Here is a 15861-nt window from a genome sequence, read left to right on the forward strand (position 1 = left end):
AAACCCATCTAGTTGTTCAATATACACCTCTTCTTCAAGAATACCATTTAGAAATGCTAACTTAACATCCATTTGATAGACTTTAAAGCCTTTAAAAGCTGCAAATGCAAGTAGCATCCGAACTTCTTCATGCCTAGCAACCGGTGCAAAGGTCTCTCCATAATCTTCACCTTCTTCTTGTGCATACCCTTTGCATACTAGTCTTTCTTTGTTTCTAACAACTTCTCCATCTCCATTCAACTTGTTTCTAAATACCCATTTTGTACCAATCACATTTTTATCATTAGGTCTAGGAACAAGTAAACATGTATTTTTTTTCCCAATCTGATCAAGTTCTTAATTCATTGCATCTAACCAGTCATCATCCTTAAGAGCTTCTCTAACTGTCTTCAGTTCAACTATAGAAATCATATGAGATTTGTCTAATTTTCCTTCTAGTTTGTACTCAAGCATTGTTGTCACCTATGATCTAGTCTTCAAAATGATTTAACCTTACATATCGAGGAATTACCTATCCCGGTTCACCAACCTCTTCTTGTTCCTCATCTTCTTCATCTACTAGTTGAGCATCTTCCACTGCACTATTATGCTCAATGTCTTTCTGTACATCTAGTTCAATAAACACAAGTTTTTGTTCATCATCAGACTTATCAGGAATTTCATCAACCTTTACATTCACACTCTCCATAATCTTCTTTGTCCTTTTGTTGTAACACTTGAAAGCTTTTCTCTTAGTGGAGTAGCCGTGAAATGTTTCTTCATCACTCTTAGCATCAAATTTACCAGTATAATCATCTCTTTTTATTAAACATCTACTACCAAAAACTTAGAAGTAACTAACACTAGGAGTTCTACTATACCATAACTCATAAGGTGTCTTATCATTACCTTTCTTAACTAGTACCCTGTTCAATTTGTAAATAAAAGTACTAACTACTTCTCTCCAAAACATCTTAGGTACATCTCCCTATATGAGCATAGTCCTTGCAGCTTCAACAATGGTCTGGTTTCTCCTTTCTACAGTTCCATTCTTCTGTGGTGTCCTTGGAGAAGAGAACAACCTCTTAATTCTATTTTCATCACAATATCTCACAAAATCATCAGATGTAAACTCTCTACCCCAGTCAGATCTGAGGAACTTAAGATTATTACCATTTTCCTTTTCTTCTAAGGCCTTGAATGCCTTGAACTTGCTAAAAGTATCAGACTTTTCCTTCAGAAAAGTAAAGCACATCATTCTAGAAAAATGATCAGTAAATATCATGAAATACTTGTCACCATAAAAATTTCTAGTCCTCATAGGACCACATAAGTCATTGTGCACCAAATCTAGAATATGCCGAGAAGAAAATTATTGTATCTTAAAAAAAGATGTATTCATCTTACCCAACTGACATTCTTTACACAACACATTGTTTGTATTAACAAGTTGTGGCATACCTCTCACCATACTAGATTTACTAACCTTAATCACATTATCAAAGTTCACATGACAAAACCTTCTATGCCATAACCAACTATCTTCAACCTTAGCAACCAAACAACTATTCACATTAGCATTTACATGCAATAAGTTACCTTTAGTTTTCTTACTAGTAGCAATCAGTTCTCCTTTGCATCCTAAGATCCTGCAAACTCCATTATTAAACTCAAGATGATAACCTTTGTCATTCAACTGACCAACACTCAACAGGTTATGTTTTAATCCTTCAACCCAAAATACATCATCAACATTACTTGTACCATTCAAAGATATAGAACCTTTACCTTTAACCATACAAGATGAATTGTTTCCAAATCTTACTACACTACAAATTCTTTAAGAGAAATAAACTTATTCTTATCACCAGTCATGTGGTGTGAGCAACCACTATCAATAATACATTCATCATTATTGTCAACTTCTTATTAGACAAATCTTCCTTATTAACAATAAAGACAATCTCCTCATTGTCTTCATCCTCATATTCCTCATCAGTGGCACCTTCATCAACTACAACATAACATTGTTTCTTTCCTTTTCCCTTATATTTTCTTAATTTTTCCTTTCAATCATTATTAGGATAGTGTGCAGCAATATGTCTTATCTTATTACAAGAAAAAATTTTGAGAGGAAATTTACCTTTGTACTTACTAGTGCCTCTAGGAAGTCTTTTAGCCAATAAAGCTTCAAACTCCATTAGATTACCTTCATCATCCAAATCAGCTTTACTATCGCCAAGATGACTTGACCTGTATTCATGACTTTGACAAACAACTGTTCCTTTCCTTACCAGTACACTATATACATCTACTTTAAAAGAAGATTTTGTCTTAGGTACACTATTATCAAAACTATTTAACTCAAAGGCACTGAGCTTACCAATCAAAGATCAACAGTAACCTTATCCTTAGCAACTAACCTCCACTCTTGAATAGAAGGAACTCTGATGGCATAGGTAGGCACTAGGGTTCTAAGTATCTTACTCATAATAGTGTCTTCTTCTATAGTACCACTGACACTTTTGATTCCATCGACAACTTCTTTAATCCTCTGCCCATACTGAGTAATATTTTCACCTTCCATCATTCTCATATCATCAAACTTTCGTCTAAGACTCTCTTCTTTAGCCTTTTGAACATGCTTATCACCACCATAGACTAATTCTAACTTCTCCCAAAATTAAAAAATCCGTCTCTAAACCATGGACATCAATATATTCAGTATCAGCCAGTGTACTTACTATAGCTTCCAATGCTTGAATGTTTTCCTATTGTTCCTTCAATTGATCCATAGTTAGAGGACCTACAGGAGCTACATACTGAGTCATAACATGCTGCCAAAATTGAGCACCCATACCTTTGATATATATTTTCATTCTATCACTCCATATCTGGTAGTTTTCCTTAGTGAATTTGGAACCCTCCTTCTTCATCATCTTCCTCGGATTTTTTCCTCAAGTGGTTAATCTTCTACACAAAAAGGACCTAATGCTCTGATACCGATTATTAATGTGAGGATACAGATAACACTGAGAGGAGGGGTGAACCGTGATAATAGTAAACTGAAACTTTTCACCAATCTGAACAATACTTCACAAAACAGTTCATAACCAATATCGGTAGTTGATCTAACAATCACTTAATGCAGAATTACCAAACTAATATCGGTAGCAACTTGAGTGTTCATCACTAAGAAAATATAGTAAAGACATCAAATGCATAACTTAACAATCAATCCATAAAATAAACACAAAGATTTTTCATGTGGAAACCCAAACAGGGAAAACCATGGCGGAAATTGATACCCACAAAATATTTAACTCTTTTGGAATGTGCCCTGTTAGAGCCTAGCCTAGTTAGGAGCTTCACACAATGCCCGGTTAAGAGAAGACCCTATTAGGAGTCACCTAGTCAAGGGATTTTACACCTTAGCTCTGTTAGAAGCTTTACCCTATTAGGAGTAACCTCGTTGGAGGATTTAAACTCAAGTTGTTGAGCTTCTCGGTTAAGGGATTTATACTATCAGGACCTATCGGTTAAGGGATTTTAATGCTACTGCAACTGTTAGGAAACAACACATAAACTGATCTAGACTCAACACTTCATAGCTTGCTATAACAGATCCTTGTCACCTGCAATCTTCTTCTCTCATGCAAACATCTCAATCTGGTTCAACACACACACACACACACTTCTCTAATTACCAATAGACTCAACCTTCTCAGAGTTGACCTAAATACATTTTACAATTAGGTCGGTTACAAAGCCCTAACCTGCAAGGAATGTACATCATATATCATATTAGATCATTATAAATCATACAAATCATCATAAACTAAAAGACAATTATAGTTGTTGAATGATCATAACTCATCACCACATATCGATCTGATAAGCTCTCAAACCCTCATCACATTCTGCTAAGCACTTTGTTGCTTCCCAAGAAATTTAATTCTTAAACACGCCAAACAACATCTTTTCTTTTCACATGAATTCTGACATGTCATCATCAACTTATGAACGTGAATATAATCACTGCTAAACCATAAATCATCACCAGTCAATGATCTTGATACCGATTGTCAAACCCTAGATAATTGTATAACAGTCCATTAGAAACATGACTTCCGGTTCTCCAAATATGATGTGGTTCAATTCATAGACTCATTATGATGTCATAAGCACACATTCCAAACCACAACACTTGACTCAACACGGATCACTACCGCAACCATCTCCTTCTCTATTCCTATTTATCGGTTTACTGTTACTTAGCAGTTTTTCTATCCAACTCAATCCAATTCAATCCATTACCGGTTAGACTTAATTAGTAGACTTAGATGACATAGAAAGCATAAAAAAACATGGACAAATATGGTTGCCATCAATGACAACACAAATAACTGATCATCATATCATGGTTATATCATCACAAACAGTCCATTAATATATCATCACCAATAGTCCATCAATATATCATCATCAACACTCTCTATCGATATAGCATCATATCTATCAATTATACCGACATTCCAACAAAAGAATCATTAGAGTAGTGAAGGAGAGGTCAAGTAGGTTTTATTTGTTGAATCATTCAAGGTGGCATCAATGCTCAAGTTCTTATGAAAACATCCATTCAACATGACTTCATTAACCTTTGGACAATGTTGCTTAGCCATAGTGTCTAGCATTTATGAGTGCATATTTTAGACAAAAATTCCTCTCTTCTTCACATTTATAGTCCTATACTTAATGTTTGCATATATGTATTTTATTGACTGAAATAAAATACATGTGTCTCACACAACAAGCCATGAGACTGAAGAGAAAAATGGACTTGCTCACGATGGAGAGTTTGAAACGGCCCGTACTTGGTTCTCCCATGTCTTCCTTTGCATTCCCCTTTCTGGTGATCGTTCTGTTGGATTTCTTAGGGAAGCTAGTCCCTCATGGGCATCAGTGGCCATTGGGGGCACTCACCAAGACATTGAACGTTGTTCTGCTAGGGTTCCTTCTTCATGCAAAGGGGTTGGGAGAGGGTTTATCTTTGTCTCCTATGTCATTTTTGTTCACGTGCATAAGGAGTCTAAATAGGAAATTGTGAATAATGTGAAGGTCTTCATGGAGCATAGTGCTATCTGTAGATTCAAGGGTATCTAGCCAAGCCTCTTGGAGCTACACAAATGGATTTTCTAGCACTGGGATCCCTTCATTTATATTACAGTTCATATATTCCCTATGGCTAAAGGTTTCTTTGTTTCTAAATTTGAGGATGCTAATGACAAAAGAAAAATCCTTGTGAAAGTTTTTTCTATGAGAAAGATAATATGCCGATGTTGGGCAAACCTTGGCACTCTAATTTTAACCCCTTTCAGAGATGTTCAACAGAATTTTGATATGGGTTAGGCTTCCTTACCTTCCTCTACACTTGTGGGTTGATTCTCTCTTTGAGGAAATTTGTGATGCTATTGGGAGCTTCATTATGGTGGATAATGACTTCTATGGGCTTTATCATACTATGTTTGATCACATTCTAGTTGAGCTAGATGTTTCTAAGGGTCTACCTGCGGAAATTGTCATTAACTCCTCTTTTGGAAGTTGGGTCCAAACCTTGGATTATAAGGGTATTTCTTTCTGGTGTCGTAGATGTTTTAAAATTGCTCATGTAGTAGGGAATTGTGGGATTGAGAAGAAAAATTCTTTGGCTTCATGGTGGTCAAGGGCCTCTCACCAACATTATATGGTTATGATATCTCCTAATGATGTTGGGGTTTCTACTTTGGCTAGATCGGATTCCTTAGTAACAATGAAAGATTCTTTTATTGCCAATAAGGATTCTTCTATGGTTCATGATGATGTGATACTGAATGTTGTTGTCCCCTCTACTAAAAATGGATTGTTGCCTCTTACCCCGTCATTTTCTTCATGTGTTGATACAACTTTTCCCCCTCCTGTTAGTGGCGATCCTATGTCCATGATGCTGGTATCTCCTACCTCGCTGACTTCTTCTAAGGTTGCTGGCACAACTTCTGTTGGTTTTGTCTTGTGCCCATAATAGTTGTTTCTCCCTATTCTGGCACCCTTTTTTCTACTCTGGAAAGATTGGTGATGGGCCTTTTGGATTGGTCTATTGCGGCAACTAAAGTTGAATATGGTTGGATTATTGTTAAGGGAAAGAATTCAAAGACGTCCAAGCCCTCTTTTATATGACTCTTCATTCCTACAAGGCCAAATTTTGAAGGCCCTTGTAGTTGGTTGTTTGGGCTAGTTTTATTGGCCCTCTCTTTGTTTGGTTTGCCTGTTGTCTTTTGGGGCATTCCCTATCTTTGTTTTTGGTTGTTCTATCTAGTCGAGCTTTCAATGATTTATCTTTCTTTTAATATAATGTAAAGGGTTTTGGGGCCCCTTCAAAACCTATTTTCACTTAATCAAAAATAAGCCATGAGATTGACTTTTCTTATTTGATACAAATAGGAACTAAAATATGCATGAGAGATTAAATTAAGAAGGAAAAAAATAAACATCTAGAGAAGGTAACCACCCATTGCCTGAATGATTGGTACTATCGATTTGATCTACTCCCAATTGCTTTCCCTTACTCCTCGTAGATCCTTTGTCTTTAGATGTCCTGTCTCCTACATTGAGTAAAAGCAATGAATTAGATCAAAATTTCTAACGAATGAAAAACTACATCTTGTACATGCACACTTTCTCATGCATACATTTGTTAATCCCTATATGTATCAGGTATAATCATGTTCATTTTTAGCATGTGGGGTAAAATGTGGCTCCCACAAGGGTTGAGCCCAACATGCTAGCATATTAAAACCAAGCAGTGCAATAAGAAACTGAAAGTAGGAGTTAGAAAGTACATGATATCTTGCAAAGGTCAAGTGCAGATGCAATTTTCTATTTATTTTTGGACACGACCTCCTTTTTCTTTGCCTAAAAGTTCATATTAAGGAGAAAAATATGGTCAATATCCAAACAAGGTAGAACAACGCTAAAAGGCGTTGACATTGTTCCATTCTGGAAAAGAATATGAGACCATTCTTTATTAACAACCCTATATCTTGAAGCAATGAAATATCTTTAACAGCATTGACAGTGTTAAAATACTTAAACCTTTCAAATCAATGACAAATATCAACATATGAATGAGCACAAAATATGATAAAAGGCAGTAATATGAGACCTTGGAGTAGTGTGCAAGATACAAAATAACATACCTATGCAAGACTTAAAGAATCTCTCTATCACAAAGTGCCAAAGGATATTATATGAGGTGGATACCAAGATGTAGAGATCACATCCATGTTTCAAATCAATAAATTATTGTCATCATTTTCGCTGAATAGAAATATCATTCATGATAGTCAAATAGAAGGTATACAATAGTGACTGGCAATATGAAGTAGAAGATGAATACCAGCTTCATATTACAGCAAGGTATCAAAATATAAAAGGAAGTAATTGAGTATCTTTGCCAAGCTTCAAGAGCAACTTCAAGAAAATAAAATTGTTGTCACAACTACAGATATAAGTGCAAATTCATTCCAAAGATTTCATTGAGTTTTAATAAGAGTATTTATTTTAAGTTCATTATGAATCATGCACAAAGACAATATAAAGTAATATGATAAGTGGCATGCATTTGTTCAAGCTGGCACAGAAAATCATAAAACAAACCAGATCATCAACTATGAAACAAAAGATCAAATCATAGAGATTATGAGTTGTCTTAAGCAAGCATGAAAATAGCAACATTTCTAGTAAGTGGAAAGATACAATATCAATAAGAATCAAAAAAGCATCATGGAATGCCAAAGAACAATAAAAAACATAAATAGATATATTTTTCCTGCAAGAATATGCATATAAGAACGAGAAAACAACAGACAATACATGTGCCTTGTATAGTAAGCATAACCTTTTCTATATTTGGGCACTGAATTACCAAAGAAAATCATATCAAAGATAGGAAGTTCAAAACCTATTATGGTCTGTCAAGTGTTTATTCTCAAAACTGGCATGGTATCAAAACTCAGAACTCGGATTTGAGATAAGATCAAGAGTGCAAAATTCAAAGATGACAAAATGGTCTCAAAACAACAACGAAGTCCACACATGAAGTTGTAGACAACAATGATGTTGATACTGATTTTAGCAACGATTGTTATGAAAAGAGAATGCTGAGTAGATTGATCAACAATAGATGAATGAAGAGTAATCAAAACAACAAAGAGATGCTTTTGCATATATTGTAGGTTATAGGACTAATGACTGTGGTTCCAAAATATAAATAGATAGAAACTGCGTGATGAAGCTAGCCGAACCTACTAAACTCTTTGTTTTTTTAGGTGCATCAAAAGCATGGCCGTATTCTTGTCTTTCTATTTCAAAAGAAAATTAATAGATTTTAATAAAGCCTTAGCTAAGCCAAGAAGATAGTGGAGTATTAAAGGAAATCTTTCTTTTCTTCTAAGACAAAGATATTCCCTTTTTTCAAAAACATTAGGGTTTCAAACAAAATATGCCGACGACTTAATAAACACAGAACCCATTTCTTTCCTGTAGAAGTACAAGATTTACAAGAAAATGATGAAACACATCACGGAAAACTCCAAGAAATGATGACATTATTTTAAGTAAACTCAGATTTTGGAGTTTGAACTTATTAAATATTTACGGAAATGCAAGGAAAATCCATCAAAATCTTACCTCGAGCCAAATGGCAATAAGAAAGAGTCATTGTGGAAGTTAGGCTACAATCAGAGCACATCAAACCCTAGGTTCTCGGTGTCCTTTAGAAGTTTCGAGGAGGCAAAAAGATTCAAATGAAAGAGAAGTGAGGAATATTTTGGCGATTCCTAGATTTAGGGTTTTGTTGATGAGCTAATAATGTCGACCATTTTTGGTGGCATTTAATTTAAAATGCAGTGTAAAACTAATACCCCCATCACCTTTGTAATGACATGTGTAGCCTAGACATTTTATGCTTGAGGATTTTATTTTGCAAACCTCATAGTATATACAACTTAGCATTTCCCATGGTCTTGATGACCCTTATTTTACCTGCCATATCACTTGAATGTGAGTGGTTTTATTTATTTTGCATAAGTATATTTTGTAAAACATATGAGCTACTTGGCATTTTTATAAGCCTTTAACTCATTTTGTTATTTTTAATGCAAAAGAGAGGGCATATAGGGTTTTTTAGGAGTAGTTGCCACCATGTGGAGGGTATCTAGGAAGCTCTTGTTTGTCTTTGAGATATTTTAAAGGGTAGTTTTGGATGCCTTTATGTTTGAGAAAGTCAGGCTTGAGTTTTTGACCCGTTTGGAGACCTTTTGGTGGGAGTATAGGTCCTATTTTTTGGGCTTTATGAGGACATTCGAGTTGAGATAGTTGAAGTTCCTATCTTCTTGGATTTTAGGATGGAGTTTGTGGTGACTCCATATAGTCAATTTTTGACTTATTTTATTCAATTATTGATTATTCAGATTTGGAGACTTAGTGACTTTTGTGAGTCCTTGGTTCATCTTGGCATACTTTTGTAACTCTGAATTTATTATATATACAAAAGCTACCTTGGAGGCATATAGCAGAGTAGTTTTACCTTCTTATTACTTGAAGAGTTATGTTTCATGTGATTGATCAAATTATTTAGTAAATTTTATGTGCCTTCCTAATAATTTTGTCTCACTCTTTTGTACCATCTCAGTGAAATTGTCATGTGCAGGTTACAAGTTGTGTCTATGTCAGTGATATGAGCTTATTTTTGTGAAGTCTCCTTCCATTGTTGAGAAACGGTCATTTAAACCTTCTTTTGAAATACTTATGCATGTGCATGTTAGATAACTTGTGTGAGGTTGATACTTTTTTTCCAAGTTTTCCAAGTGTTTAGTTTGGTGTATCACTTAGTCATTTTTTTCAGTTAACAATAGTAGGCATTACATTTTTTTTCAAGTTATGTTTTTACCTTATCCTCATAAGATCAGTAGTTTTAGAGTGATAACCAGCTAGGGACCGGCCTTATCCAGAGATTCACTCCAACTTTTAGGTTACCCACAACCTAGGAGTGATTCCATGTTTCTCTGAAGTATTAAGTTTTGCAACTTGGTGAGGGTGCAATTTTAAGAGATAATAGTTTTTGGCACTCCCGGTAAGACTATTTGACTGTTTATAGTGCATAGAAGGTCACTTTGGCTATTGTTTTGGTATGCACAGTAGTCAATATAAGTCTTTTAGAGTTTTTCCTTAGCATACCTAGCGACTCTAGGTTTTGGTGAAGAGATTTAGTGCATTTATAGCTTATGAGAAGATGAGAGGGTTTTGAATCTTTCCATAGTCAGAACGATCAAGATATCATTAACAATTGGGTTGTTATAATTCTTATAATGTTCCTCAATACTAGATTACAAGAATGTTGAGTGGAATAATAGAAATGAAACCAAAAGATTGTGTCTAAAATTGATAAGTAGGGAAAATTGATAACCATTTTTAGTAAGGGTGGAACCACAGTGAGATTGAGACCCACAATATAATTATATCCTGTTAAAAGTATAAGAATATTACAATGGGGAATGCACATGCATTCAAGCGTAATGCCTAGAGCTCTGCTCAAAACAACAAAGGGCTACAACCCCAAGAAGGCTTATTGCCTTAAAAATAGATTTGGATTACATCTGAAAGGTTATGAACTGATAAAATAACATCTCCAATACCTGGTTACAGTTCTAATTATGCACATAACACAAAATCTTCTCTTTCACACTTCTTCACAATTATTTGTACTTGTTCTCTGCTACTGAAGGATTAAAATATTATTTGCACATGAAGATGATACTTCTGAGATGATCATTATATATATTTATACAAATCATCAACCTATATTTCAAGGTGGGCTCAACACTCAACATACATTACAAAATATGATAATACACATTACAACATTCCATGTGGATCAATACAATGTCCGCTAGGGCATAGCATGGACCTAAATCACCATCTCAAACACGGAACACCTCTAATAATCATCCTGCAATCATCTGCAACTTGCTACAAGCATTCGATCGGCCAAGAAAGTCGTATAATACAAATAACATCACCAGATCAAGAAAATGATTGATAAGCATGATATAGGAACATCTACAAGCAACATTAATTACACTAGCAACAACAACACCAACTCAAATTATGAGAATCATCATCACCATTATACTAAACCCCAAGGACACAACCATACTGACTTTCAAACTAAAAGATTCACTTGTGGACCTCCAATTCATGAACCATCTAAATTGAGGAAACACTTGAACATCCCAAACACTCTGCCAAATCTGCACAACAAGATGTTGCAATTCCAAAGCAATATGGAGCAGAATCTAGAACACCAAGCAACACTAAATAGAAAAAATAACCATAATACCAGATCTCATAACTCAATCTAATCATCATGCAAACCATTGAAACCTTAGCTAAATCAACTAGATATAAGAATCTCACAACCCTTTAATCCACATCAACTCATCTACAACACACAGGCCAAAACAACTCATTTAATCTGACTACAACACTTGGAATATATAGAAGAATATGCTAACATCAATGACAACACATCATTCTATAAAAATTCTCAACCATATCCAACAATCTCCCCCTTCGGCATTGATGGCAACATATGAATGTCAAAAAAAATCAATGCAAAGAAACAAAATAATAAGCTCCAACAATCTCCCCTTGAGATCATGCATACAAATAAACACATACCTTTCTCTCCTCCTTAATTAGATATGGAATTTTTTCACATGCTTCTATTCCCCTTTGACATCAACGCAAATGGCTCACAAAAATGAACAAAACTCCCCCTTCAGCCAAACTCTCTCTTGTTGGTACATGATAGCCTCGGTAAGATAAATGATTGAATGAGAGATAAATGAAGTCTCTCATTCAATCATCTATCTCATTGAGAGACTAGATAAGGCTTCAGTTGTCATTCCTTGTCCAATGATTATTATAATTACTCTTTGACATGTTAAGTTTGGGTTTTATCTTATACTAATACTTATATGCATGATAACTCAAGTCTACATAGATATTCACTTGTATATGATCTTATTGTGATCGTATTCTGCAATCTATACATATATAATCTCGCCAATAAATCTCGATTAACACCAGGTTCGTAACCAATACCCAAACTACCGATTAACATCAGTTGTTAATCGAAATGCATAAAATACCGATTGGTATCAGTTTTGTTTGTTAATTACATACACACCAATTGGTATTGGTTAAACACAATTATGGTTTGAAGGGGCACGATCAAGTAATATCTTGATTGGTCATTCTAATAGACATGACCCGTCAAGGTATTGCTTGATCTTCTTGACTGGAATATGTATATATATATATATATATATATATATATATATATATATATATATATATATATATATATATATATATATATATATATATATATATATATATATATATATCGATTGGTAATTGTGAGAAGAACATCAAAATTTATAAATGCTCTTTCTCATCTACAACATACCAGATAATAATCAGATTTATTATATTAAGAAATAACATATACTTGACAGGAAAAATAAACCTTGAATATAACTTGCATCTTGAATAGAAAATTGAATAACATTTAAATGGTATCAGAGCTATAGTTAAATCGAACCTGAGGCTATTCAATTTTGTGGAAAATTCAAGATAAGCATATATTCAACATCAAATTTCTCCAAATGGCTAGTACTATCAGATTCAAAGATAGAATCAGGGGAGGCGATGACTTCTCAGCATGGAAGTTCAGAATTAAGATGATTCTAAGAGAAAATAAAGTTGAATCATTTGTAAAAACCAAAACTACAAAACCTGAGACTGAACTTGACAAAGCAACTTGGATAGAGAGAAATAAAAAGGCCATCAAAATCATAGTTGATGGGGTGAGGAATAATATTATGCCCATCATAAAGAAACATGAAACGATCTACAACATGTTCAAAGCACTTGAAGATGCATTTGAGATATCCAGTGCTAGTAGAACCTTGGCCTTAAAGAGAGAAATAAATCAAAGGAGAGTCAGTCAATGCCTACTTCATGCGAATATCAACCCTAAGGGATAAGCTAGCAACCCTTGGATATGAGATCCAAAGAAAAGAATTAACACTCATTTCTCTAGATGGGTCGTCTGGTATATGGGAAACATTCATCCAAGGCATCAGTGCAAGGGATAAATTTCCAAACTTTGAAAGGCTAAAGGCAGACTGTCTCTAAGAAGGAATAAGAAAAGGATCAAACAAAAGAATATAGATAAAGATCTTTACGTCCTAAATAAAAACTCCAATAAGAAAAGTAAGCATAAACAATTTAGGAAGAGGAAAGGTCATCATGGTAAGAACACCTTCAAGAAGGATCTTTCACAGATTCAATGTTACAGATGTGACAAATTCGAATGCTATGTTGCCAAATGTCTGGAAAGAGCCAAACAACAAGCCACATTTGCTAAAGTAGGAGAATCTAAAGGGGAAGATGACTCCGAGAAGTATGTACTCTACTCAGCACTTACAAACCAAGCATCAAACAAGGTTAACTCCTAGGTGATCGACAGTGGCTCATCTAGAAACATTACAGGGTTTAGAGAAGTGCTAGACTCCATGATAGAGGAGAATGATGAGGAAGTGACTATCAAAGATCTCTACACATCCAGTCAGAGGAGTTGGAACCAGCACCATAAAACTGAAGTCAAGCATATCATTGCAACTTAAAGGAGTACTATATGTCAGAGGCATCAAGAGAAATCTAGTCTCCATATCAGCACTAGAGGATAATGGGTACAGAGTGACCTTCATGGACAACAGAGTGTTGGATTGGCCAAAGAAATCATCTATCAAGAAAGCTAAAAACATTGGTCAAAGACAAGGCTACTTGTATGAGTTGTGCACAAAGCCCAACCTAGCCCTAATCCATGAAGCTATAGATGCTAATGAAGTATGGCATAGAAGACCAGGTCACCTGAATTTTAGAGCTTTATCATCAATGGGAAACCTTGTCATGGGTCTAGCTAAGTTAAAGCAATATTATTCAGGGGCATGCAATGGATGTGCCCTAGGTAAAAATACTAAGAGTTTTTTTCAAAATAGTACTAGGAAAACAAGCAAAGTTCTAGAGTTAGTTCATTTTAATGTATGTGGACCTATGTCCATACCTTCTTTAGGGGGATTTTTGTATTATGTAATATTTTTTGGTGACTACTCTAGGAAAACTTGGATCTACTTTCTGAAATGTAAAGAATCAGAAGAGATCCTTAATAGGTTTAATGAATTTAAATCACTAACATAAAACTACTTTGGAAATAAAATTAAAACCTTAAGAACTCACAATGGGGGGAATACACCTCAATTTTGTTTAAAGATTTTTGTAAAAATGTTGGGATTAAGAGGGAGCTTACTATACCTTATAATCCTCAACAAAATGGGGTAGCTGAGAGGAAAAAATAGGACAGTTGTAGAAGCTGCCAAAGCCATGATTCTTGAATAATCCTCAACAAAATGGGGTAGCTGAGAGGAAAAATAGGACAGTTGTAGAAGCTGCCAAAGCCATGATTCTTGATCGGAATTTAAATACCAATCTTTGGGCAGAAGCAACCAGCACTGCTGTATATATGCAAAATAGATGTTTATCACTCCCATCTTGAAGATAAAACCTTTGAGGAAGTCTTTACTAAAACAAAGCCAGATATCAGCCACCTTGGGATATTTGGGTGCCCTCTCTACATTCATGTAGCTAAGGAGAGCCTTCTGAAAAATACAATTATCTAAGAATATTTAGACGGAAGCAGTTAGGTTTAGCAGAAAGCCCACTGTGATTCATGCTTCTGCCACTGAAAATGGAGCTGCCCTTGTATTGTCCATTGATTTAGGAGGTAAAAGAGAATTTATCGCTGGAATAGTTGATGACAATGGTTGGGGTTGGGCCCTAGCAAAGTCCCTAGCTGCTACTGGTGCAAAAATTCTTGTTGGGACTTGGGTTCTAGCCATGAACGTATTTGAAATTAGCTAGAAGGTGGCAAGTTTGATGAATCATAGATACTGCCAAACGGGTCAATGATGGAGATCTCTAAGATTTATCCTATAGATGCAGTTTATTATGCCCCCGAGGATGTTCTTGAAGATGTACAATCAAATAAAAGATACGGTGCAGCTTCCAATTTGACTGTGCAGGAACTTGCAGAGTGCGTTAAACAAGATTTTGGAAGTATTGAATTTCTTTTGCATTCACTTGCAAATGGTCCAGAGAAAGAATCATTCCAGGATATGGCGATGGAATGAGCTCTACAAAATCTGCTCTTGAAAGTGACACTAGGGTTTTTGCATTTGAAGCAGGAAGGCACTACGATATAAGAGTAAACACAATTTTTGCAGCTTAATGTTTGTTATAGATTAATCAGTCTGGACGAATCAAGGGATTTGTTTGCTATCGGTTGACATCTAGAAGCAATCATTTTACACTTGGTAAAGAATGGGTAACCTGTTACATTATTGTTCACATATTTTAGTTGGTTGCCAACATAAAGTATTTCTTTATGAGCACAAGCCCTCGTAAATCATAAATAGGAGGCCTTTCTTCTCCAAAGTCATTTTGCAGGTTTCATATGTCACACGGCTCAACTTAGTGGGTGATTTTTGTTCTTTGTCCGCAAGCTAACCTCAGGGGCTTTTGCTCTATTTTTGTGGTCAAATGTTTGTTCATAGGGTTTTCTGAAGATCAGGACATGCCAAGTCCTCCATCACGATATGATAATGTTGTCAAAAAGGTTAAAGGGGATGTTATTTTGTGAATATGTATATGTCCTTATAC

At 35.1% G+C, this 15861-nt stretch overlaps 1 pseudogene; it reads left to right on the plus strand.

Moving 5' to 3' along the window:
- The first annotated feature begins 14602 nt into the window (after nucleotides 1–14602).
- Nucleotides 14603–15430, plus strand: LOC131074028 (enoyl-[acyl-carrier-protein] reductase [NADH], chloroplastic-like; annotated as a pseudogene).
- Nucleotides 15431–15861: the final 431 nt, after the last annotated feature.

Source organism: Cryptomeria japonica, chromosome 4, assembly GCF_030272615.1.
Source record: "Cryptomeria japonica chromosome 4, Sugi_1.0, whole genome shotgun sequence".
Lineage (NCBI taxonomy): Eukaryota > Viridiplantae > Streptophyta > Pinopsida > Cupressales > Cupressaceae > Cryptomeria > Cryptomeria japonica.